Here is a 25,230-nt window from a genome sequence, read left to right as displayed (position 1 = left end):
ATTGAGATTTCGATGGCTCACAGGCCCCACCGCGGGGGTGCTGGAAAATTCCGGCCAAATAGTGGGAAAAAGAGCTCACTCTCTCATTGAAGGGATGTGACAATTTGTGTTCCTTGAGGATCTATATAAAGGCCCTTTAGCTTTACATCATATATATAAATGACTTGGATTAAGGAAGAGATTGCTGTTTATCCAAGTTTGCAGATAAATGGAAATCTTTTTTTTGACAAAGTTCGGAGGCAAAGTAAGTTGCATGAATGGGGGCAGGAAGTTACCAAGGTGTGTAACATAGATTACGAGAGTAGGAAAAAATGGTAGATGTAATTCATAACAACACAAAAGATCAGACCATAAGACAAAGGAACAGAAGTAGGCCATTCAGCCCATGAAGTCTGCTCCTCCATTCAATGAGATCATGGCTGATCTGATAATCCTCAACACTACTTTCCTGCCCTTTCCCCATAACCCTTGATTCCCTTCCTGATTAAAACTCTGTCTATCTCAGCCTTGAATATACTTAATGACCCAGCCTCTACAGCCCTCTGTTGTAAAGAATTCCACAGATTAACTACCCTTAGAGAAGAAATTCCTCCTCATCTCTTTTAAATGGGCAACCCCTTACTCTGAGATTATGCCCTCTGGTCCTAGACTCTCCCACAAGGGAAACAACCTCTCAGCATCTACCCTGTCAAGCCCCCAAAGAATCTTATATGTTTTAATAAAGTCACCTTTCATTCTTCTACACTCCAAAGAGCCCAGCCTATTCAACCACTCCTCATAAGAAAATTCCTCCATCCCCGGAGTCAACTTAGTGAAACTTCTCTAGACTGCCTCCAATGCCAGCTCATCTTTCCTTAGATAAGCGGACCAAAACTGTTCACAGTATTCTAGGTGTGATCTAACTAGTACAAAAACAAAAATACCTGCAAATACTCAGCAGGTCTGACAGCATCTGCGGAGAGGGATACAGTTGACGTTTTGTGTCCGTATGACCCTTCATCAGAACTCAAAAATATAGAAATGAGATGAAATATAAGCTGGTAGAGGGGGGTGGGACAGGTAGAGCTTGATAGGGGGCCAGTGATAGGTGGAGGCCAAGAAGAGACTGCCAAAGATGTCATAGATAAAAGGACAAAGGGATGTTGATGGTGGTGATGTTATATAAAGAATTTGCTAATGGGGACATTAAGGGTAGCGAGCAGGACAAGCTAGTGGCAGATGGCCCTAGTGTGGAGTGGGGTGGGGTGGGGGGAAAGGGATCGAAATGGGCTAAAAGGTGGAGGTGAAACAATAGATCGAAATAAATTTAAAAATAGGTGGGAAAAGAAAAATATATTTGTAAAAAAAAAATTATAAATTATTGGAAAAGGGGGGAACGGAAAGGGGGTGGGAATGAAGGAGAGAGTTCATGATCTAAAATCGTTGAACTCAATATTCAGTCCGGAAGGCTGTAAAGTGCCTAGTCGGAAGATGAGGTGCTGTTCTTCCAGTTTGCGTTGAGCTTCACTGGAACATTGCAGTCGGCCAAGGACTGGCATGTGGGCATGAGAGCAGGGTGGTGTGTTGAAATGGCAAGCAACAGGGAGGTCTGGGTCATGCTTGTGGACAGACTAAAGGTGTTCCGCAAAGCGGTCACCCAATCTGCGTTTGGTCTCTCCAATGTAGAGGAAACCGCATTGGGAGCTGCGAATGCAGTAGACTAAATTGAGGGAAGTGCAAGTGAAATGCTGCTTCACTTGAAAGGAGTGTTTGGGCCTTTGGACGGTGAGGAGGGGGGAAGTAAAGGGGCAGGTGTTGCAACTTCTGCGGTTGCATGGGAAGGTGCCGTGGGAGGGGGTTGAGGTGTAGGGGGTGATGGAGAAGTGGACCAGGGTGTCCCGGAGGGAACGATACCTGCGGAAAGCCTTTGGGGGGATGAAGGGAAGATGTGTTTGGTGGTGGTATCATGCTGGAGTTGGCGGAAATGGCTGAGGATGATCCTTTGAATGCGGAGGCTGGTGGGGTGATAAGTGAGGACAAGGGGGACCGCATCATGGTTCTGGGAGGGAGGAGAAGGCGTGAGGGCGGATGCGCGGGAGATGGGCCGGACACAGTTGAGGGCCCTGTCAACCACAGTGGGTGGAAAACCTCAGTTAAGGAAGAAGGAAGATATGTCAGAGGAACTGTTTTGGAAAGTGGCATCATCAGAACAGATGCAACGGAGGTGAAGGAACTGAGAGAATTGGATGGAGTCCTTACAGGAAGCGGGGTGTGAGGAGCTGTAGTGGAGGTAGCTATGGGAGTCAGTAGGCTTGTAATGGATATTGCTGGACAGTCTATCACCAGAAATTGAGACTGAGAGGTCCAGGAAGGGAAGGGAAGTATCAGTGATGGACCACATGAAAACGATGGAGGGGTGGAAATTGGAAGCAAAATTAATAAATTTTTCCAGATCCAGATGAGCGCATGAAGCAGCACCAAAGTAGTCATCGATGTACCGGAGAAAGAGTTGTGGGAGGGGACCTGAGTAGGACTGGAACAAGGAATGTTCCACATACCATATAAAGAGACAGGCATAACTGGGGCCCATGTGGGTATCCATAGCCACACCTTTTATTTGGAGGAAGTGAGAGGAGTTTAAGGAGAAATTGTTCAGTGAGAGAACAAGTTCAGCCAGACGGAGAAGAGTAGTGGTGGATAGGGATTGTTCGGGCCTCTGTTCGAGGAAGAAGTGGAGAGCCATCAGACCATCCCGGTGGGGGACGGAGATGTAGAGGGATTGGACGTCCATGGTGAAGAGGAGGCAGTTGGGGCCAGGGAACTGGAAATTGTTGATATGATGTTGGGTGTGAGAGGAATCGTGGATGTAGGTGGGAAGAGACTGGACAAGGGAAGAAAGACTGGAGTCAAGATAGGAAGAAATGAGTTCTATGGGGCAGGAACAGGCTGACACGATCGGTCTGCTGGGACAGTCCTGTTTGTGGATTTTGGGTAGGAGGTAGAAGTGGGCTGTCCAAGGTTGGGAGACTATGAGGTTGGAAGCTGTGGAGGGAAGATCTCCAGAGGATAGTACATTCACTTCCCTCATCTAAGTGAATATATTGTCAATAATTGTGGCCCCAGCACTGATCCCTGTGGCACTCCACTAGTTACAGGTTGCCATCCTAAAATTGCCCCAGGAGTACATGTCATGAAGCTATTAGTGTATATAATATTTTGTAGAATATTTTTCTTTTAAAATAGAAGTTTGGTCTGCAGGTATATCTTAATTGGATTAAAGCCAGCTAGTCTGGGTACTTTGATATTAGTATTAGTTTGATATGGAAGAGAGATAGCATGCATTTACATTTTTTCAATACAGCATTCAAGTAGTGGGGTGAAAACTTGACGCTTTTCTAACAGTTGCCAAGCAATATGTTTATATTATTAATAAAATTGGTACAATGAATGGGGTTTCATTGTTAAAAGGTGAAGTTCAAAGGGTTTGTTTATACAATGAGAATTAACATTCAATGGGGCTGGTGGGTATAAATTCAGTAGTTTTCGGGTGTACAGGGAGAGGCAATGTAAGATCAAAACGCAGCTGCAAGCCTCCAACTGGCTCCACAGTGAAAAGAACCTCATTTTGAATTTGTAAGGTGAAAATGCTTTGCCTGGTGTTTTGGTTAAGTCTATGGGTTGTTGTTGCCTTAATGGAGGTTAGTTTGGGAATTTATTAAAAGTTATGATAGTAGTAATTTGTAGCCACGTGTACATATATTTTAACCTGTGTAAATTAATAAAATGTTTCATTTAGTTAATGTAAAACCTTGAGAACTAGTGGTCTGATTCCTGAGTTTAGAGTCGCATCTCAAATATAATACTTAACATGATTGGTTATGACAGTTGTTTAATATTTCCCTCTGGGATTTTTAAATAACTCCGCTTTACCAACTGCATCAGTCATAACAGTAGACCCATATGAACTTGCGGGTCTGCTCCACCACTCAACATGATCATGGCTGATCTTCTGCCTCAACTCCACTTTCCCACCCATTCCCATTAGCCCTCAACTCCCCGAGTCACAAAATATCTTCCTACCTCAGCCCTGAATAGACTTCACGATGGGGCATCCACAAATCTCTAGGGTACACAATTCCAAAGATTCAAAACCTTCTAAATGAAGAAATTTCTCCTCATCTCAGTCCAAAATGCTTGACCCCTTATCCTGAGGCATGCTCCCATGTTCTGGATTCCCCAGCCAAGGAAACAACCTTTCAGTTTCTACCTGTCAAGTCTCTTCATAGTCTCAAATGTTTCAGAGATAAAAACAAAAAAACTGCGGATGCTGGGAATCCAAAACAAAAACAGAATTACCTGGAAAAACTCAGCAGGTCTGGCAGCATCGGCGGAGAAGAAAAGAGTTGACGTTTCGAGTCCTCATGACCCTTCGACAGAACTTGAGTTCGAGTCCAGGAAAGAGCTGAAATATAAGCTGGTTTAAGGTGTGTGTGTGGGGGGCGGAGAGATAGAGAGACAGAGAGGTGGAGGGGGTTGGTGTGGTTGTAGGGACAAACAAGCAGTGATAGAAGCAGATCATCAAAAGATGTCAACGACAATAGTACAATAGAACACATAGGTGTTAAAATTAAAGTTGGTGATATTATCTAAACGAATGTGCTAATTAAGAATGGATGGTAGGGCACTCAAGGTATAGCTCTAGTGGGTTTTTTTTTATATAATGGAAATAGGTGGGAAAAGGAAAATCTTTATAATTTATTGGGAAAAAAAAAAGGAAGGGGGAAACAGAAAGGGGGTGGGGATGGGGGAGGGAGCTCACGACCTAAAGTTGTTGAATTCAATATTCAGTCCGGAAGGCTGTAAAGTCCCTAGTCGGAAGATGAGGTGTTGTTCCTCCAGTTTGCGTTGGGCTTCACTGGAACAATGCAGCAAGCCAAGGACAGACATGTGGGCAAGAGAGCAGGGTGGAGTGTTAAAATGGCAAGCGACAGGGAGGTTTGGGTCATTCTTGCGGACAGACCGCAGGTGTTCTGCAAAGCGGTCGCCCAGTTTACGTTTGGTCTCTCCAATGTAGAGGAGACCACATTGGGAGCAACGAATGCAGTAGACTAAGTTGGGGGAAATGCAAGTGAAATGCTGCTTCACTTGAAAGGAGTGTTTGGGTCCTTGGACGGGGAGGAGAGAGGAAGTGAAGGGGCAGGTGTTGCATCTTTTGCGTGGGCAAGGGGTTGTGCCATAGGAGGGGGTTGAGGAGTAGGGGGTGAGCAGAGGTCGCCTCTCATTCTTATAAACTCCAGAGAATATAGACTCAGCCTCTCATCATAGGACAACCCTTTCATCCAGGAACGGATGGTGTGAACCTTTGCCGTACTTCCTCCAATGCAAGTATGTCCTTCCTTAAATATGGAGATCAAACTGTACTCCAGGTGTGGCTTCACCAAAGCAACTGAAGCAAGGTTGCCTTGTTCTTGTACTCCGGGTCATCGAAATATTGCCAAGATGCCCTTCGTATTCCTAAAGCTTCCTAACTTTTTGCGTTCCTTGCATAAGTACATCCAAGACTCTCTGAACATGAACATTTAAAAGTCTCAAGCCATTTAAATAAGTATTCTGCTTGATTGTGGCGAAGTGTGAAGACATCCACTTTGGATCTGTGAAAGACTTTTTTTTTTAAATGATGAGAGATTAGGAATATGGAAGAACATTGGGAGTTGGGTGTCCATGAACACAATTCACTCAAGCTAGTGCACAGGAATTAAAAAGCAATCAAAGGGAGGATGAAAGGTTGGCCTTTATCTGAATGACATTGCTTAAACCTGAGGAAGTGACGCAGGTAGCCTTCATAACAGGGCTAATGGGTTAAATTATCAGTTGTATAAACTTGACTTGTATTCCCTTGACTTTGGAAGGTAGAAGGGTGATTTTGAAGTGTTTGAAATGACAAAGGAATTCAATGTGCTAGATACAGAGAAACTATTCCCTCTGGTGGAGAAATCCAGACTAAGAAGGCATGATCTTAAAAACAGAGCAAGATCACTGAGGAGTGAAATCAAGAAGCACTTTTTCACACAAAGACCAAGGGAAATCCCTTCATTTCTCCAAAAGGTTGTCAATGCTGGGTCAATTGAAATTTTCATGACTGAAACATGTAGATTTTGCTTGGTAAGGGTATCAGGGGATGTGGAGCAAAGACGAAAAAAGAGTTGAAAAATAGGTGAACCATGGGTTAATTGAATGGAGAAACAAGCTGTTCTTAATTTCTTAGTCCAAGTAGTCTGCTCTGGCAGTTGCTGCAAGTCACAAAGAGATTACACGCAGAATTCCAGATTCCAAAAAGCTACTCCTGTTTTCTTCTCTTCCTCTCTCTACTTCTCAATCACCCCAAAATCTCTCTTCCTCCCAATCAATGGAAACTTGGAATTATTATACCCTGCAGTTTAAAATGTTGAAACCATGGAAACTCCCCTTCCTTCCAATCACGAAGCAACCAATTTATCCCATTTTTCCATTCGTTTCCCCCTTTTTCTTGCTCCTCAGTCCAAAATTCTACCACTACTACAGTACTACAGACCCCTCTCCCCTCAACACTACACAAATGGATTTCTAGTTGTTCCAAACTGAGACAGGAATTCCTGTTTTTGTGTGTATTCCTGACTACATTATACAGCAGGTGGAATCCCTTCCATTAGAGCTATGAGCAGAAGGCAAAGAGAGAGATCCACTCTGCTTTACTGCATTAGCAGGAAAACTCAGGTACAGAAGAGGTCAAGGGGAGGGGCACCCCATCTCTACTGGTTTTTGTTAGCAAAAGCTGAGCACCAAATTCTGTTGGCAGGAGACAATGGCATAGATGATAGATTAGCCACTGTTTCTATTAAATAAAAGGTGTGATTTCTGTATGAATAGAATTTTAACTTTGAAACTTATTTAACAATATTTTTTCATGGGTTTGTGAACAGTTTTACATGAGTAGAGCCACTCAGCAAGAATATAATGGCTCCTGTGAATTCATAAATAATGTATTAAATTTTTTCAATCTAACTTGTCCTTTAACAATTCTCTCCCTTTAACCCCTACTCCCCACCCTCTCAATCTGTTGTTCAAATTCCAAACACTAAACAGCAGAATTCAAATAATAAAGGCTGATGCATGATAAATCAAAGTTTTTTTTTCCCTCAGTCATCAGCATCTCAATAAAGGGATTAAGAAATGTATTTTCATGCAAAGAAAATCATCACATAATCCTGGCTGCTTTTTGAGGGAAAATAGCTTACAAAATTAGATTACCGTGAGCAATCCAAAGCAATAGGTTGCAGATTGACCTTAAAATCTCAATGCTGTACATCAAGAATATGATGGCAATCCCAGAAATCCCTTGTAACGAAAGCAGGATCAGTTCAATGTAAGAACGGAAGAGGATAGATTTAAGTAGGCCAGTAGATAACTGTGGAAGTCTAAGAATATTCTGCAAAGCTGTATTCAAGAAATTTCACATGGAAACACCAGTCAATTTAAAAAGCTCTGGGAATGATACCAGCTACCTTCTTTAATTTACAGAAATCAATGCAAAAATCATATCAAAATCGATAAACCACTACAGATGTGCATTGCATTACTGTATATATAATTTCATGGCATGGAGAACAGCATTAGCAATTAATAAGTAGAAGAAATCTACAATGATTGAAATTTCAGTTTTATCCAAAATACTATAAAATAATTCCACCTGCCCATCGTTTGGTTGTTTCATAAGAAACATTGTTTTGCCTCTGCATAGTGATCATAATGTCATTTTATTAAAATCACAAATTTACAGTAAATGCTTTAGCTTTGAAACTACCATTTTCTTACTGTGTCTGTCTGTCTCAGTCTTAGCACTTCTTACCCCTTCCTCTATTTCCACCAGCCCCTATCTGCCTTTTGTATAAAACAAGGCGGCTTGAATTTTTCATGATCTAAGATATAGACAACCAAGCAAATACACAGTACAAATTTCATCATTTCTACAAGTCATTTTTTCCTATATTTCCTGAAACACAAACATACAATCAAACATATTTTAAAGTCTGGATCTTATATTGCATAATAGACATTGCAGTGTATGGAAAATACTTTAAATTTTTTTTTATTCTTTCACAGGATGTGGGCTTTTCTGACTGGGCCAGGTTTTATTGCCCATCCCTAGTTGCCTTTGGGAAGGTGGTGGCGAGCTGCCTTATTGAACCACTGCAGTCCATGTGGTGTGGTTACACCCACAGTGCTGTTAGGAAGGAAGTTCCAGGATTTTGACCCAGCGACAGTGAAGGAACAGTGATATATTTCCAAGTCAGGATGGTGCATGACTTGGAGGGGAACTTCCAGCTGCTGCCCTTCTCCTTCAAGACAGTAGCAGTTGTGGGTTTGAAAGGTGTTATCTAAAGAGCCTTGGTGAATTCCTGCAGTGCATCTTGTAGATGGTACACACTGCTGCTACCTGTGCATCAGTATTAGAGGGAGTGAATGTTTGTGGATGAGGTGCCAATCAAGCAGGCTGCTTTGTCCTGTATGGTGTCAAGCTTCTTGAGTATTGTGGAAGGTGCACTCATCCAGGTAAATGGGAAGTATTCCATCACACTCCTGACTTGTGTCTTGTAGATGGTGGACAAGCTTTGGGGAGTCAGGTGGTGAGTTACTCGTCGCACGATTCCTAGCCTCTGACCTGCTTTTGTAGCCACAGTATTTATATGGCTAGTCCAGTTCAGTTTCTGGTCAATGGTAACCCCCCAGGATGTTGATAGTGGAAGATTCAGTGATCGTAATGTCATTGACCATCAAGGGGCGATGGTTAGATTCTCTCTTGTTGGAGATGGTCATTTCCTGGCACTTGTGTGGCACGAATGTTACTTGCCATTTGTCAGTCCAAATCTGGATATTGTCCAGGTGCTACATTAGCAAGTCAATACACATCTTTCTTCAAATCTTTTTTAGACAATAACTTAGATTTCTGCTCTGCTTCACCACAGGGAAATGTCTCAAGACACCTGATGTCAATGTATCAGCAATTACATTGTTTATCTTTATCATCATCATCTTGAGCTCTATGCCTGAAGGAAGATTTTTGGCGATTATGTTCTGAACCACAGCAAGTGTCATGATTTATGCGATTGGTAGGATGAAGAGACAGGCCCAAATCTACTCAGCCAGATTGCAAATTGAATCCCATGCTGTTGGCACTAGTCTGATCAGCACACTATCCATCTAACCAACTGAGCTAACCAGCTCCCCCAGAGGGAATGTCAGGAGTAGGATTGTGTTTTTTTGCCTTTTCATTGAACATTTTATTAAGAAGTTTGAAGACACACAAAACTCTAGAAGGAGTCAGACTCGACTGATCCTTCAACTCCCGCAGACAGCGAAATGCAGACTTTACTGTATTGGTGGAGGCAGTGGTGTCAGCTCAAGCTCCTCCAGCCACTGTTTTCGTGCAAAATCCACAATGCCAGATACTGACTGCCCTCCGCTTCATCATTGTTTTCCCACAGAAGGAGCAGGTATATTTGGCGTGTTAGGTGATCTCAATCTTATTCATTATCTTACAGAGTGAGGCTCCATAACGGGTTCCATATTTCCCCACAATCCCCACCTTCTTGGTGTGCTTCGCCATCTTCCCGGATTGGACCTTGAACTGGATCTTGTTGACTGGCAATCACGTTGCTAAGACAGGTGATGAGCACTGGCTCACCCGTAAATAGGTGCAGCTGTAACACTCGGTGGGGGGGGTGGGGGGTACTGGGAGTCCGTCAATCCTTTGAGCTGGCTGAAGAATAAACCTGCTTGAGGCAAAAGACCAACTTCAGAATCCTTTGAGCTGGCTAAAGAATAAACCTGCTTGAGGTAAAAGACCAACTTCAGACTCGTTCTTTCTTTGTATACAATTATTAGAGTTAACACCTGGCAGAATGTTAATTGCGAATGAACTCCTAAGCAAGAATGAAAAGTTTAGGAAATGGGTTGGAAAGTTTGACTCAAGAAATTGGTTTCGAGAGGAAATGCTGAGAAAGGATGGGGTTATGGGAGAAAGCTCCAGATTGCTGTTCCCATGCAACTGAAGGCTTTACCACCAATGGGACAAAAAGAGGAGTGGTTATTGGAGACCAATCATCTGTCCCAGGATACCGCTGCATAAGTTCCTCAGGGCATTGCCCTAGGCCATATTCCTTACTTCATCAATGACCCTTCCTCTACCGTAAGATCAGAAGGGAAGTTGTTCGTTGTTTACTGTACAGTGTTCTGCTCCAGTTAGTGATGACAGCTCAGAGTTCAGCTCCATCTGCAACTCCTCATAATGAAGCAGCCAATGCTCACATGTAGCGAGCCTAAGATAACAGCCAAGCTTCAGCTGACAAGAAACTCAACGAGGACAACCACAAAAATGCCACAGTCTTTACAGGTGGTCACAAACTGGGCATTCTGCAGTGGGTGGCTCACATACAAAGCCTCTGAACTGCCCACAAGTTACAAGCCAGGAGTGTGATGGAGTGCTTTCCAATTCCCTTGATGTGTGCAGCTGCAACAATAACAATAACTTGCATTTATATGGCACCATTATTGTGGTAAAACATACCAAAGGGCCTCACAAGACCATTGGGAAACAAAATTTGAGTTTGTGGTGGGGACAGAAGAAAATTGCTTTGGTCTTCCAATATTCATTTAGAGAATATTACTGCTCAACCAATACTGGATGTTGGACAAACAGTTTGAGAAATCAGAGGCAGTGAAAGAGAAGTGATGGTGAGGGACAGCTCAATAAAGCAACATTAAAGAAGCTTAATAACATTCCAAATAAAACAGTTTTTTTGATCTGCACTTCATCCACTAGACTAAACATCCATTCCTTCCACCACTGGCTTACTGTGGATGCAGTGTGTACACTGTCAATAGGACACACAATAGCGACCCACTAAGGGTTTTTGAGTTACCTGCAATCTGCACCATTAAGATTGACAACGGCAGCAAGTATGTAGGAACACTATCACTTCAAAGTTCTACTCCAAACCAAACACCATCATGAGGGCCAACATTATTGTTCCTTCATTATCAGTGGATCAAATTCCTAAAACTTCACGATGAACAAAATTCTGAAGCACCTTTACCACAGAGACTGCAACAGTTTAAAAAAGCCACCAATTTTTCAAGGACATCTAAGGATGGCAGTGGCACCTACATTATGACAATGAATAAATAAAAGACATCATTTAATATTGTGCCAAGTCGACAAAGTTGTCAAAGACTGTCTGGACAACTAGAAGCTGAAAATTTCAGTTAGGTTTTGCCATTTAAAAATTGATGGCTGTCTTCCTTCAAATAATGGGGTAAATTTTCCTTTACATATCTTCGTCAGCTTTAAATGGTTTAAAGCTATTGGAAACGCTGCCTGAAAAATAACATGTAAATAGCATTTAATTCTTCCGTCTAAGCTAATTTTCATGAATCATTCAGAACAACAGATGCAGTTCCAGATGAGTCAACAGAGGACAGCACTAGATTGCACTAGAGAGAGTGCAGAGGAGATTTACCAGGATGTTGCCTGGGCTGGAGAGTTTTAGTTATGAGGAGACATTGGATAGACTGGGGTTATTTTCCTTGCAGCAGAGGAGATCAAGGGGGGACATGATTGAGGTATATAAAATTATGAGGGGCATAGATAGAGTAGACAGGGAGGAACTTTTCCCCTTGGTGGAGGGATCAATAACCAGGGGGCATAGATTTAAAGTAAGGAGCAAGAGGTTTAGAGGGGATGTGAGAAAGACATTTTTTTTACCCAGAGGGTGGTGGTGGGAATCTGGAACTCACTGCCTGAAAGGATGGTAGAGGCAGAAACCCTCCTAACATTTAATAAGTATTTGGATATGCACTTGCGATGCCAAGGCATACAAGACTATGGGCCTAGTGCTGGAAAATGGGATTAGAATAGATAAGTACTTGTTTGACTGGCACAGACTCGAAGGGCTGAAGGACCTTTTTCTGTGTGGTAGACCTCAATGACTCTATGATAGAAAAAAAGGCAGAGATGAGCAAACTAAATCTTAATGAAATGGGGCTTATTATATGGGAATGTTACCACGAAAGGACAAAATGTCTGATTTTGGTAGCCTTAAACAAGATTGAAGGAGTAAAGGAATTAGGCTGTAAAGATGTGATGGCATATCTAAGTGTAGGCATGACTCTGTAGACAGCTGAAGAGTAGCCCAGCAATACCCAGCCCTTGCTCTAATATTTACTGAAGTCACAATGATGCTGTTTGAGGTTATTTTCTACAGCATTCCATGGTCCATCACGGTAGGTTAGCATTACAGTATACCTGCATGGAGATACAAGCAAGTTTCAGCAAATAGCTCATCATTACTATCTCTGCATGTGCCAATTCTATAAAGGCCAGTCCAGCTGCAAAGTAACAGCAGACATCCTCTAACACTTGGTGGTATTGGGGCATCTTTCCAAATGTAGTAAATCAGCCAAGGCTGTCTGCTCAACACCTTAGCTTGCTTTCTTTCACACAATACCACCTAATATATCCTACAATCAGCAAGCAGAAGAGGCACTTATCCATCAGCCCCAATCAGATTCGAACCCATGCTTCAGACGAAAAAGTCTGCTTTGTACCATCAGTCTAGAAATCCAGATATCATGGCAAGTTGCGAAATTTAATTCTATAGATCTGGCATTGTAGCTTGGCCCCAAAAAACACTAACATGAAACCCACGGGATTGTCTTAAAAACCCAATTGATTCACTGATGCCCAACAGAGAAAGGACCCTGTCACCCCTATCTCATCTGGTCTACACACTATATTACGTAGTTAACCATTAATACTCTCTGAACCACTGAGTCATTGCTAAAGACGAAAATTAACTTGGAACGAACAATACAACCACATCAATGTCACCCACATGCCAAAAGTAAATTTTATTATGTAGCTTGCATATATCTCACTCATATGGATTTCACATTTAATCTTAAATTTAACAGCTATGATATTCTCCATCGTCTGAAACAAATGGCAATAGTTCTCCTTGGTTGATTTGTTTAAGTGAGCGCAAAAAACAATATTGTTAAACTATCTGATCACTTTGCAACTCAAAATTCTGTCCAATAGCATACTTTTTAACAAAAACAGAAACATGATGGTGTGCTCCTTCAGAATTTTCTTCACATCACCACAAAAATTCCTCTTCAATATACGCTTGTCTCCTGAGCTCAGTAGTGTGGCCCATCAAGCTACAGGCCATATTTCAAATCTAATGTTGTGGGATAAATGAAAAGGAAATTCTTTTCATTTAAGTATATTTCTCTCTAAAGGGCCTTCTCTTTTAATTCTATTTCAGTACATGTTTACATGTGCAGGTTATGCACAATGATGCTGTACGAGAACACCGAAACACTCTAGAGTCATGAACAAATTCTGCACTTTCGTTCCTTCCAATTGTTAAGAGATAATCCAAATTAGTGGAAGAGCAGCTGGAAACACTAGTTCAATTGTGAAAATAACATTCGTATGAATGAAGTGAAAATTAAAAATCTTATTTGTTTCAGCTGCCATAATAAAGAAATAAAAGATTATTTTGCATTTAACATTAAGTTAAAAACATGGCTCATACTGAGAATATGTGCCTTCTTTTTAATTTTATTTGCTGACATGATATGCGCCTCTGTGACATCTCCTCTGAAAAAAAGACATCAATCCCTCAGCGTGCAGCATGAAAGGACACATTAATTTTCTTTGATTTGTGTTTTATACTTTCTCCAACAACAAAACACTGCCCCTTCAGGTCTTCTGTTAATACAGCTATCAGAAAAGATTACAAACTTTCAATTCCATTTGAGTGCTAATTCAAAAACTAGATCAACGGCTGCACAAGTGCAATTGGGTCTCACCTTTTCTAAGTGATAAATTAACAACATCCCAGTCAAAGTGGCAGGAGGTTATTTGGCCAAATCATTATTTCTCATTGATATTCAGGCTGAGCATTTCCTACCCTCAAATTATAAGTTAAAATAAGCTGATCTCCGGCGCAAATACAGCTACAGTTATGGTCATATGTAAGGGTAGATTTTAGCTATCAAGCAGCTGGCAGGTGGAGATAGTGGGCCCAGCTGCCTGATCCCTCTGGCAGAAGGCCCGGCACATTAAAAAGCGGGCCTCATTAACATGCTTTTTGAAAAAAACACCAACCATTTCTGGGACTCCAATGCACTGACTGCTAGAACTTATCAGGAAGAAACCGTAACATTTGAATCAACTTACTGTTAGACTTTTCAAGAATTTTAAATACCTAAGCAGAATTCTGCTTCAAAATAATGAATTAGGCTTATTAGTTGAATTACTATTTCTAGGTATTCACAGTATAAGCATAGACAGTAATATTGAAGGAACAAATGTGAGAAGCTAGGATAAACGTAAAAAGCTTTTAATTTCAAGAAATTCTGTTACAGAAACCACAAGCATCTCAAGGAAATGGTGAAGTATCAAACTTATGCCATGAATGAGGAAAAATGACAACGCACAAATGATAAATCAAATGCGAATCATGTGTATAATCGATAGCAATCATATAAATTTATCTCCTTAACACCCTATAATGTAGGCTATACAAGCACAATGAGTGATTTTCTGCTCCTAAGTAAATCACATGAGGTGCCATTAACTCACTCAAGACGGGTAACTGGTTAAAGCATTAAATTTACAGATATTATCTTGGACTGAAATAGAATCTAGTACAGAGATGAGATATTACCTCAAACTCAAACAAAAAATTTTGTTCAACTGCTCTGAACTGGGTAGATGTCAGATGGAAAATTGTAAACGAAGGTGCAGAAAAAGTGCAACTTCAGATTTTTTTTATATAAAATTGTTTCACTATTTCTTGTGTAACTTCAATTTGGTATATTCCACCTGGGAAATTTCATAGCATCACAGTGTTGTAGCACATGGGTTCTCTAGGGCAGTGCATTAATAGAATTTATAGATAGAATTTATAATCTTGTTTCCAAGCATAGTAGTTGCCTTAGTGCAAAGACCATATCGATTGATGATAGGAGCATACAAAATAGGAACAGAACCAGGCCATTCAGCCCCTTGAGCCTGCTCCGTCAATAAGATCATGGCTGATCTGTTTGTGTTTCAAATTCCACATTCCCATCTACCCCGATAACCTTTGATTCCCTTTCCTAACAAGAATCTATCTACCTTAGTCTTAAAAATATTCAATGACCCCGCCTCCACCACCTTCTGAGGGAGAGAATTCCAAATTCACACAATCTTCAGAGAAAAACTTTCTCCCCATCTCTGTCCTAAAAGGGCAACACCTAATTTTAAAAGTGCCACAAGCACAGAAGCCAGGCTATCTCCCTTGATAAACACTTTCAGCATGTATTTAAGAATAACCCACGCCATGGCCTTACCAGCAACACTAAAGAAAGAAATTCACCTATAGATATTGTAATCATATTGGTTTTGTATAATGCAATGATGTAAGTATCCTTCATGTCCTGTGGTACCCCTCCTTCAGCAACATGCAAGCGAGCAAGACGTTGTGCAAAAGTACAAGAATAACCAGTCTTCTACTTTTCACTACTTCTACTGGGATTCCATCTTTTCCTGCAGCCTTTCCTGATTCTAGGGAGGTGACTGGCTTTCCAAACTCATTTATAGATGGCTCTATATCAAGCTCTTCGCTATGCAACATTGCATCTGTTGTCTTCATCAATGATCTTCTTTACACTGTGAGGTTTGAGTATGCGATCTTTTAGACATAAAGACATATCTCTTTCTTTATTCCATCATTTATACCTTTTAAATATCCAAAGGGTCATCGATTCTTGTATCTTCTGGCACAGATCTAGCCAATATCATTGCCTATATTTCCTTGCTGTTCATTATATTTTGCTTTTGACCATCCGAAATTAGCATATCTCAGAAAAGGTACTCATTCAACGCAACCAGAGTGATGAGGGAGGCAATGAGGAGCAACCATCAGGGGAAAGATGAATACTAAACGTAAAAAAAACTCATCTAAATGGATCTAACAGCAATCTTGTCTTAACATTAACAGGCATTATTTGTTGCATTACCGAAGGTAGAATCTTTGTGGGCCCAGTTTGAAGGCAGAGTCGGAATTAAGGTCGGGTGTTGGGCCAGTGGCCTGACATGTTCCACCAATTTTGCTGGTGGCCGATGAACAACGACAGTGACAGGGAGCCAATGATGATCAATTAAGTGCCTAAATCGGGAAATGGTGAGGACTCCCCCAAGAGCTTGGCAACATCAGAGGGGGCCCCCACTGAATGTGGAGCCTGGCACCTTCGTAGAGAAGGCCTCCAGGCAACAGGTCAGGGAGTCTCTGATCCATGACGGGGCCATGGGATGACAGGCCACATCCTCAGCTGAAACAAAGCCTCTGCAGGGGTTTCCCATCCATTCTGAAGGCCCTACTAGATTCGGCTTTCTTGACTTGAGGAATTTTATTCACATTACTGACAGTGCCTCCATGTTGAGGTGCCCTTGTGCTCGCCTTTCTGCCTCAGCAGCGCCCACCTCTCCTGGTGGGGCTGCCAGCCATCCCCAACCTCAAATCTTCTGATTGATCACACAGCCTCAGGAACCTGCCTACCATCCTTAATTGTACGGTGGATAAGATCACACTGGAGAGCACAATGCAGAGCCTTGCAGTGTCAGTACCTGGAAATGATCCGAATGCCTGAAAATATTCTAACAGCAGAAGCTTCCAACGCTAGTGTCAAGAGAACCAAGAGTAAATACAATAGTTAGTCTCCCTCTTACAGTTCAAAGTAATACACTTGCATGATCCCAAGCTGTGACACACAAGTAAATGTGAAGTAAGAAACCCGCGCTAGATTTAAAGCTTTTAATATTATAGATAAATATTTTAGTACATAGCCTATGCGCCAGCAAATTTTTGAAGCAATATTAAGCTATACTAGAGATTTTAAAAATGGATTTTGCTTCAGTTCACAACCTTATTTTTTTCTGGGTACACAACTGGGATTGAAAAATAATTGAAGTCTGCGTTTTTGACAATCCAGTAAGTCTGTCACTCATTTACTTTTTATAAGCCATCTTTACCATACCAATGGCATAAAACATTCTAGGCTGACTGAAAGCCTCTCAAGTGCCAGTTTGATCATTTTTCTGCATAAAAATTAAAAGCTACAAATTACGAGCTGTTGTATTTAAGAACCTTAGAATACTTCAACCATTTTTACAACATATTTTTCTAAAGGTAAAAGCAAAATACTGCGGATGCTGGAAATCTGAAACGAAAACAAAAATTGCTGGAAAAACTCAGCAGGTCTGACAGCATCTGTGGAGAGAAAGGCAGAGTTAATGTTTTGAGTCCGTATGACTCTTCTTCAGAATTAAAGAGAAATAGAAATGTGGTGAAATATATACTCTTTAAGGGGCGTGGGACAGGTGAAGCTGGATAGAAGGCCAGTGATAGGTGGAGGCAAAGGAGAGGTTGCAAAAGATATCATAAACAAAAGGTCAAAGGGGTGTTGATGGTGGTGATACTGTCTAAAGGAGGTACTAATGGGACATTAAGAATGGAAAGCAGGATGAGCAAGTAGCAGATGGCCCCAGTGGGGTGGGGTGGGGGGAGGGGAAAGTGTGGGGGAAAAAATCAAAATGGGCTAAAAGATGGGGATAAAACAATGAACGGAAATAAATTTTAAAAATAATTATAGAAATAGATGGGAAAAAAAATATATATATATATAAAAATTAAAAAATAAATGTTGAAAAGAAAGGGATCAAAAATGGGGTGAGGATGGAGGAGACAGTTCACAATCTGAAGTTGTTGAACTCAGTATTAAGTCCGGAAGGCTGTAAAGTGCCTAATCGGAAGATTTTCTTCAAAGGCATTTGAGAGGGTTGATCATAGAGTTGTGGTTCAGAAGTTGATAAAGTTAAATGTACATGAGATTCTTGTCCAATGGATTGTTGGCTTCCTCAATGGCCACACCCTGACCGTATGTCAAATATCAGAGCTGACTATCCGCAAGTCTTCAATTAATAGGTGTGCCTCAGGGCACTCGGCCAATTCTTTTCCTAACCCTTTTTAATTATGCCCTCACCTCTTCTGGTTTCAAAAACTGTAAATAGGTGCACCATATAAAAGCTGTGGCATCGAGGCTACGGGGTGTAGTCAGTGAGGTTCAGGAAACTCTTGACGCACTCAATGAATGACGTGGGGGAAACAGTCTGCAGTTAAAGTAAATGTAATGCCACACAGGCTGGCTTCGGTAGACATGAGCACATGTCCCTTGACGTCAAGTTAGGCAATTACACCCTGACAGGGGTAAAAGCCTTTAAAATCCTAGTCATCCACATTTAAGCTGACTTGAAGTGGGATTCCCAAGTGGACAGTATGATTAAAAAAAAACAAACAGATATTCATTCTCAAATCCCTCAACCGTTTCAGACCCCCTGTCCATGACCTGTTGTTGAGATATACTGGCTACATCAGTCTCTTGACCAAATACGCTGTGCTTTTATGGCACCCTGGCCTTGCACACACACAAATAGCCCAGGTCAAAAGAATACAGTAGCACACGTTGAGATTGATCTTAGGCCCTGACTACCAGCCATACAATAGACGCCCTTCATGTCACAAAGCTTGAAACCCTACAAACAAGAAGATGCAAAGGTACCGATGTAGCACTATTCCCTACATGGTTTGAGTCTTCAATGAAGTACTTAAATGATTAAATTTATATGTAATTCAGTGTAATGTAGGAAAGGTGTACAGATCTGTAATTCTAATATTATTCTAATTTAACATTGCCCTTTCTTTAATATCCCATCCACCACTTCCCTGTTGCCTGATGAATTTGTCTATTTTGGTTACTACATGATTGTTACATGTTTGCATGTTTTTAGCCTGATTGTTTAGTCTATATATGAAGTTGAAAGTTACACTGCAATTCAGCCTTCAGGCTGCGAATGTGTACCTTGAATAACATACAATTATTATAACAACAGAAAATGCCAGAAAAGCTCAGTAGGCCTGGCAGCATCTGTGGAGAAAGAAACAGAGTTAACGTTTCAAGTGAATATGACTCTTCTTCACAGCTTGAAGAGCTCTGAAGAAGAATCATACAGACCCGAAATGTTAACTCTGTTTATCTCTCCGCAGATATGCCAGACCATCTGAGTTTTTCCAGCATTTTCTGTTTTTATTTCAGATTGCCGGCATCAGCAGTATTTTGCTTTTACCATTATTATAGCACTTAACTTCAGAGAGTATTTTCTACATGCATGGTTATAACACCACCTGCAAGTGTCCCTTCAAGACACACACCATCCTGACTTGGAACTATAACACTATTCCTTCACTGTCACTGGATGGATACAGTTTTAGAGACAATCATCAGGTAAACAATTAACAGGCACTTGGAGAGGTTTGACTTAATTAATGTGAGCCAGCATGGTTCGTAAATGGCAGATCATTCTTGACTAATCAAATTGATTTTTTTTGATTAAGTAACTGAGAAGGTTCTTGAAGGGAATGCAATGGATGTTATCTATGTGGATTTTAAGAAAGTGTTTGACAAAGTACCACATGAAAGTCTGGTTAACAAAATTGAGGCTCATGGAGCAGGAGGGTCAATATCTGCTGAGATAAAAAGTTGGCTGAAGGGCAGAGAATAGCAAATCATGGTAAGTGACGTTTTTTCACAGAGGAGGATGGTAGGCTGTGGCACTCCCATAGATCAGTGCTAGGACCGCTACTTTCCTTTATTTATAGATGTGGAAAACAGAGAAAAAGATTCAAAATTTGCCAAAGATACTGAACTTGGAGGTCTAGTAAACAGTGAGCGTGGTACAAACTGACTGCAACAGGACATAGATAAACTAGCATAATGGACAGACAAGTGGCAGATATTTTAAAAATTCATTCTTGGGATGTGGGCATCGCTGGCAAGCCCAGCATTTATTGCCCATCCCTAATTGCCCTTGAGAAAGTGATACATTGAAAATTTAATACAGAGAAGTGTGAGGTGATGCATGTTGGTCGAAGGGATAGGGAGAGGCAATACAAACTTAATGGCAAAGTTCTAAAGATTGTGCAGGGTCAGATACACCTTGGGATTTATGTGCACGGACCCTTGAAGATGGCAGGACTTGTTGAGAGAGTAGTTAGCAAAGCACATGGGATACATTCAATTTTATAAATCAATATTCTACATATACCTTCATAAACAAAGATATTGGGTATTAAAGCAAGGAAATTATGATGAAACTTTATAAGGCACTTCAGCAGCTACCAATTAAAGGCAAGTCTTTTGAAAAAGTTGTTTCTTTTTAAAATTTTGCTGTGGACCAAGAGAAGCAAGACTATTGCTTCTAATCCATAGTCATTGTGACCTTACCTTCACCTTTAGCTTGATGTTCTTTGAGGTAAATTGGTCTGTGAAGGTTCTAAAGGCACTGGCAGCTCATAATAACCTATTTTATGAGGCCCTGGGCCCAATTTCTGGGCATCCAGCTCAAACATGAACAAACAGCTGGACTCCCAAGGTGAGGTGAAAGTGACTACCCTTGGCATCAAGGTCGCATTTGACTGAGTGTGGCATTAAGGAGCCCGAGCAAAACTGGAGTCAATGGGAATCAGGGGAAAAGCTCTCTGCTAGTTGGAGTCATACCTCGCACAAAGGAAGATGGCTGTGATTATTGGAGGTCAGTCATCTCAGCTCCAGAACATCCCTGTAGCATTTCCTCAGGATAGTGTCCTTGGCCCAACCATCTTCAGCTGCATCATCAATAACCTTTCTTCCATCATAAGATCAGAAGTGGGGACGGTCACTGATGATTGTATAATGCTCAACACCATTCACAACTCCTCAGATACTGAAGCAGTCCATATCCAAATGCAGCAAGACCTGGACAATATCCAGGCTTGGGCTGATAAGCGGCAAGTGACATTTGCGGCACACAAGTGCCAGGCAATGACCATCTCCAACAAGAGAGAATCTAACCATCGCCCCTTGACGTTCAATGGCATTACCATCACTGAATCCCCAACTATCAACATCCTGAGGGTTACCATTGACCAGAAACTGAACTGGACTAGCCATATAAATACTGTGGCTACAAGAACAGGTCAGAGGCTAGGAATCCTGCCAAGAGTAACTGACCTCCTGACTCCCCAAAGCCTGTCCACCATTTACAAGGCACAAGTCAGAAGTGTGATGGAATACTCCCCACTTGCCTGTATCAGTGCACCTCCCACAACACTCAAGAAGCTTGACACTGTCCATGAGAAAGCAGCCTGCTTGATTGGCACCACATCCGCAAACATTCACTCCCTCCACAGTAGCAGCAGTGTGTACCATCTACAAGGTGCACTGCAGGAATTCACTAAGGCTCCTTAGATAGCACCTTCCAAACCCACGACCACTGCCATCTAGAAGGACAAGGGCAGCAAATAGATGGGAACACCACTACCTGGAAGTTCCCCTCCAAGTCACTCATCATCCTGACTTGGAAATATATCGCTGTTCCTTCACTGTCACTGGATCAAAATTCTGGTACTCCCCTTCTAACAGCCCTGTGGGTGTACCTACACCAGATGGACTGCAATGGTTCAAGAAGACAGCTCACCACTACCTTCTCAAGGGCAACTAGGGATAGGCAATAAATGCTGGGCCAGCACATCCCGTGAATGAATTTTTTTTTAAAAATCTCAAGCCTCCCAATTAGGGCACAAACTGTCCGAAAATGGATCCAGGTGAATTTCCGCCCAATCATGTTTTAATAAAGTTAATTATTAAATTAAATGCAACTTGAATGTAAAGAACTTTCTGAGTGTAGAAAAATGGCCCGAGCAACATCAGAGTCGCAAACAGAAAAGAAATGAACACCAAGCCAAAGAAAGAGTTCCAAGGAGAGCTAATCAAAAGCTTGGTCAAAGAAGTGGGGATTTAAGATGGGTGCTAAAAGATAGAATAGGATTAAAAGTATATGTGTTCGTACATTGCTATATTGTAACAATAACAAAGTGAGAGGTGCAAATGGCATTGCAAGACCAAAACATAACATCTTAATCATAATATATTACTGCTTTTTAGCACAACCGAACATGCATTAACTTATGCAGCACACGTAAGTGGAGTTCATACAGAAAAGTTTTATTCAGCTGAGTTTTTTTTTTGCCTGGGTGGAGGTCAGTAATAGTTGGCAGGCTAACCTGACTGAAAAGTATAATTTGATATGAACTGAAATACTGCTATACCTCATCACTGGAAGTGAAACTATAGTGGTTTTATTTCACTAACTAATACAATGAAATAGTGTACTTTTAGATAAGCATAAAACTTTAACACTATAATGGTGAACATCTTATCTAAGATACTTATGATGTGCAAATATACCAGCAATACAAGAAGTATCACCAGTATCTGTGTGCTACTGTTATGTTTTTACAAGTGAGCAATGAAGAGCTTCCTCAGAAATGAAATAAACAGTTCACCCCATTTCCCACCTCAATAAGCTTTTAATCTATAAGTTTTACTGTTGGCTGGGACTTAAAATTCTTTCGGACTGCTAAAACAATAATTTCCACAAACAAAACAAAGAAATGGTCTTCTCGAGGATTATTAGTTATGGCAGCCCTCTTATGCAGTTGGTGAGCTTAGATTTCATCAGCACCAAGTTAAAATGGCCTTTGGTGCAAAATGACAGAACTCGAATTCATCACTTATTCTATGGACAGGCCTCAGCCAGCACTTAAAATAAATTCTTTAACACCACATACTGGTGCCAAACATCAGCTATATTTTTCACACATCTGAAAAAGCATTGTTGATTTTCACACTACATCAATATATCCTGGGGCAGTGAAATTACAATCATATCCGTGGAGCAAATTACCTTATATCACTGGCGGGATAACACTTCTGAGTAACTAATCTACACCAGTTAACAACATCTGATAAATAATAACATGAAAATTAAAACTAATTCTACAATACATTGCAGAAAGTGATTTTTAATTACTAAATCACAGAGATTTAGATAGGAGAGGGTCATCATGCTGACAACCCTAACCTACAAAGTCATCAGTCCTGCTCCTTATGAAATAATATTGGTTATAAATGTCTCAACAAAAAGTGTTACCTTAAAGATGATTTGATAAATAATCCATAAAACCCACAGGAAACACTGAGTATGTCAAGATCCAAGACAATATACACATTCTAGTTCTTCAATGATTTGCATTTTTCTGCATTTACAAGCACTGAAACATTTCAAATCATACAATCTTAGCAATGATTTTGCAATGGTTGGTTTATTATTGATTTTTGTGCCTTTCAAATGTTTAAGATTTATGTGTGTCCAAGGTTTTGAAAAGCACAGTTAGGATATTTTGGATGCTGACATTTCAGTTACAATAAATGACAGTAAATTGCTGTACTAAATAAACACTAACACCAACAACATGATTTTGATCATTAATATTTAGACATTTAAGATGAATGAACCACCATCTCTGCATCCTTTTAGCATTAACTATATGTCAGATCCTAATCATTTAAGTCTGCTAGAATTACTTCACTCTGGAACAAAATTGCTTCAGAAATCATTACAGCAGGCTGAGTTTGATAGAATACAATAAAAAGATCTGGAACAAACATTTTAAAGGCACAAATGGCAATGCTGCTATGACAAATGACCTAAATGAAGTGTACACCACATTATTAACGCATGCAAAGCAACAATATTAGTAATAATGCATCAATAATACTATCCACTGCTGCCACAAACTATTAACAAACAAGGCAAGATTTTTTTCCTTAGAAATCGCTGTTTTAAAGGGTAAAACTTAGTTATAAGAAAAGTACTCTAAAAGATTAAACAGTAGATATAGCATCACAATAATAGCTGAAACCAGGTTTATTCAATTACAGGAGAATTTAACTAAAAAGCTCAATTGCACAGAGATTTTTATTTTGCAATAAAACTTGCAGAAACGGAAAAGCCTTGCAAATAACTTAAGGGTTGAAGTTTCCTTTTTTTTAAAGAAAAAAGGAAAAAATATTGCTATTTTCCTTGCATTCTGAAATATTATAAAGCCAATCATTTTTGCCTACTAGAAATGTTGTATCACAAGGATGTGTTACAGAGATGGCATTTAGCGTTATTTCCTTAGTGGGAGCTGTATAGATGTCACCATTGAATGCTTATTTCAGAAATGGAAGGGATCCAAGAAATTAAAATCTTAATTAATATTTTGGCTAGCTGAGCATCATGTATCACAAGTAACTCAATTAAAATTCATTGAAAATAGAAATGAATAATTAAAACAGTAGAGGTATTAAAAGCACCAAAATTGTTGTGAAGGCTTTGGTGGATGTCTCTCAACTATCAAACAACCTAATTGTTTGCCACTATCCAGCCCCAGTTCTTCCAGACTCCAGAGGGTTCTGTCCTTTCTGGATTCAGTTCTTCAGTCTCATTAACTCTATTGTGATGCATCAGCATTATTCCTATTCCATTCCTTCCGGGTTCTATTCACCTAACATTCAGGCAGATTCAATCTCCTCATTCATAGTTGCACCAATCTTTTATTTTGAGCAAATAAAATTTAAAACCCGATGACCTCTTTATCTTTGCATCATAATTTTGCAGAAGTGAAACCCAAAATATGCAAAGCATATGAATAAAAGGAATAAAAACAGGAAACACTGGGCAAACTCAGGAGGTCTGGCAGCATCTGTGGAGAGAGAAACAGTGTTAACATTTCAAGTCCAAAATGACTCTTCTTCAGATGACTTTGTTTCTCTCTCCACAGATGCTAACAGACCTGCTGAGTTTTTTCAGGATTTCCTGTTTTTATTTCAGATTTCCAGCATCTGCATTAGTTTGCTTTCATTTTAGTGAATAAAATGAACAGATTGTTACACCACCGTGTTGCACTGCTTTACCTGGCGCAAATCCCCCAATATCATTGTAGCCAGTGCAAAAGATCACAAGATTTTAAGCGTAATGTCCATTCAGCATAAATAGAGTTACCACAATCTTCTGCACCAGTTTTGAAAGTACCATGCTGGAAGCAGACCCCACCTATCAAACTGGTCATGTCTCAGGGTGAATTAATCACCACAGGGTTTTTAAAATTGCACTTATTTTCACACCTTCAATAAGACTCCAAAGGTTAAGCTGGAACTTTGGGCGCAGGGGCTAATCATAAA

The 25,230-nt window shown here is 40.6% G+C and overlaps 1 protein-coding gene and 1 pseudogene across 5 annotated transcripts in view; both read right to left on the bottom strand.

Annotated features, from left to right (window-relative positions):
* The window catches only part of snx29 (sorting nexin 29), a 523,801-nt gene that overhangs the window by 335,521 nt on the left and 163,050 nt on the right, over positions 1 to 25,230 (bottom strand). The window lies entirely within an intron of this gene.
* LOC121288716 lies at positions 9,230 to 9,622 on the bottom strand (annotated as a pseudogene).

This window comes from Carcharodon carcharias, chromosome 15, assembly GCF_017639515.1.
Source record: "Carcharodon carcharias isolate sCarCar2 chromosome 15, sCarCar2.pri, whole genome shotgun sequence".
In the NCBI taxonomy this organism is placed as follows: domain Eukaryota; kingdom Metazoa; phylum Chordata; class Chondrichthyes; order Lamniformes; family Lamnidae; genus Carcharodon; species Carcharodon carcharias.
Note: the sequence above shows the minus strand (reverse complement) of the source record. Positions and strands in the feature narration are given on the sequence as shown.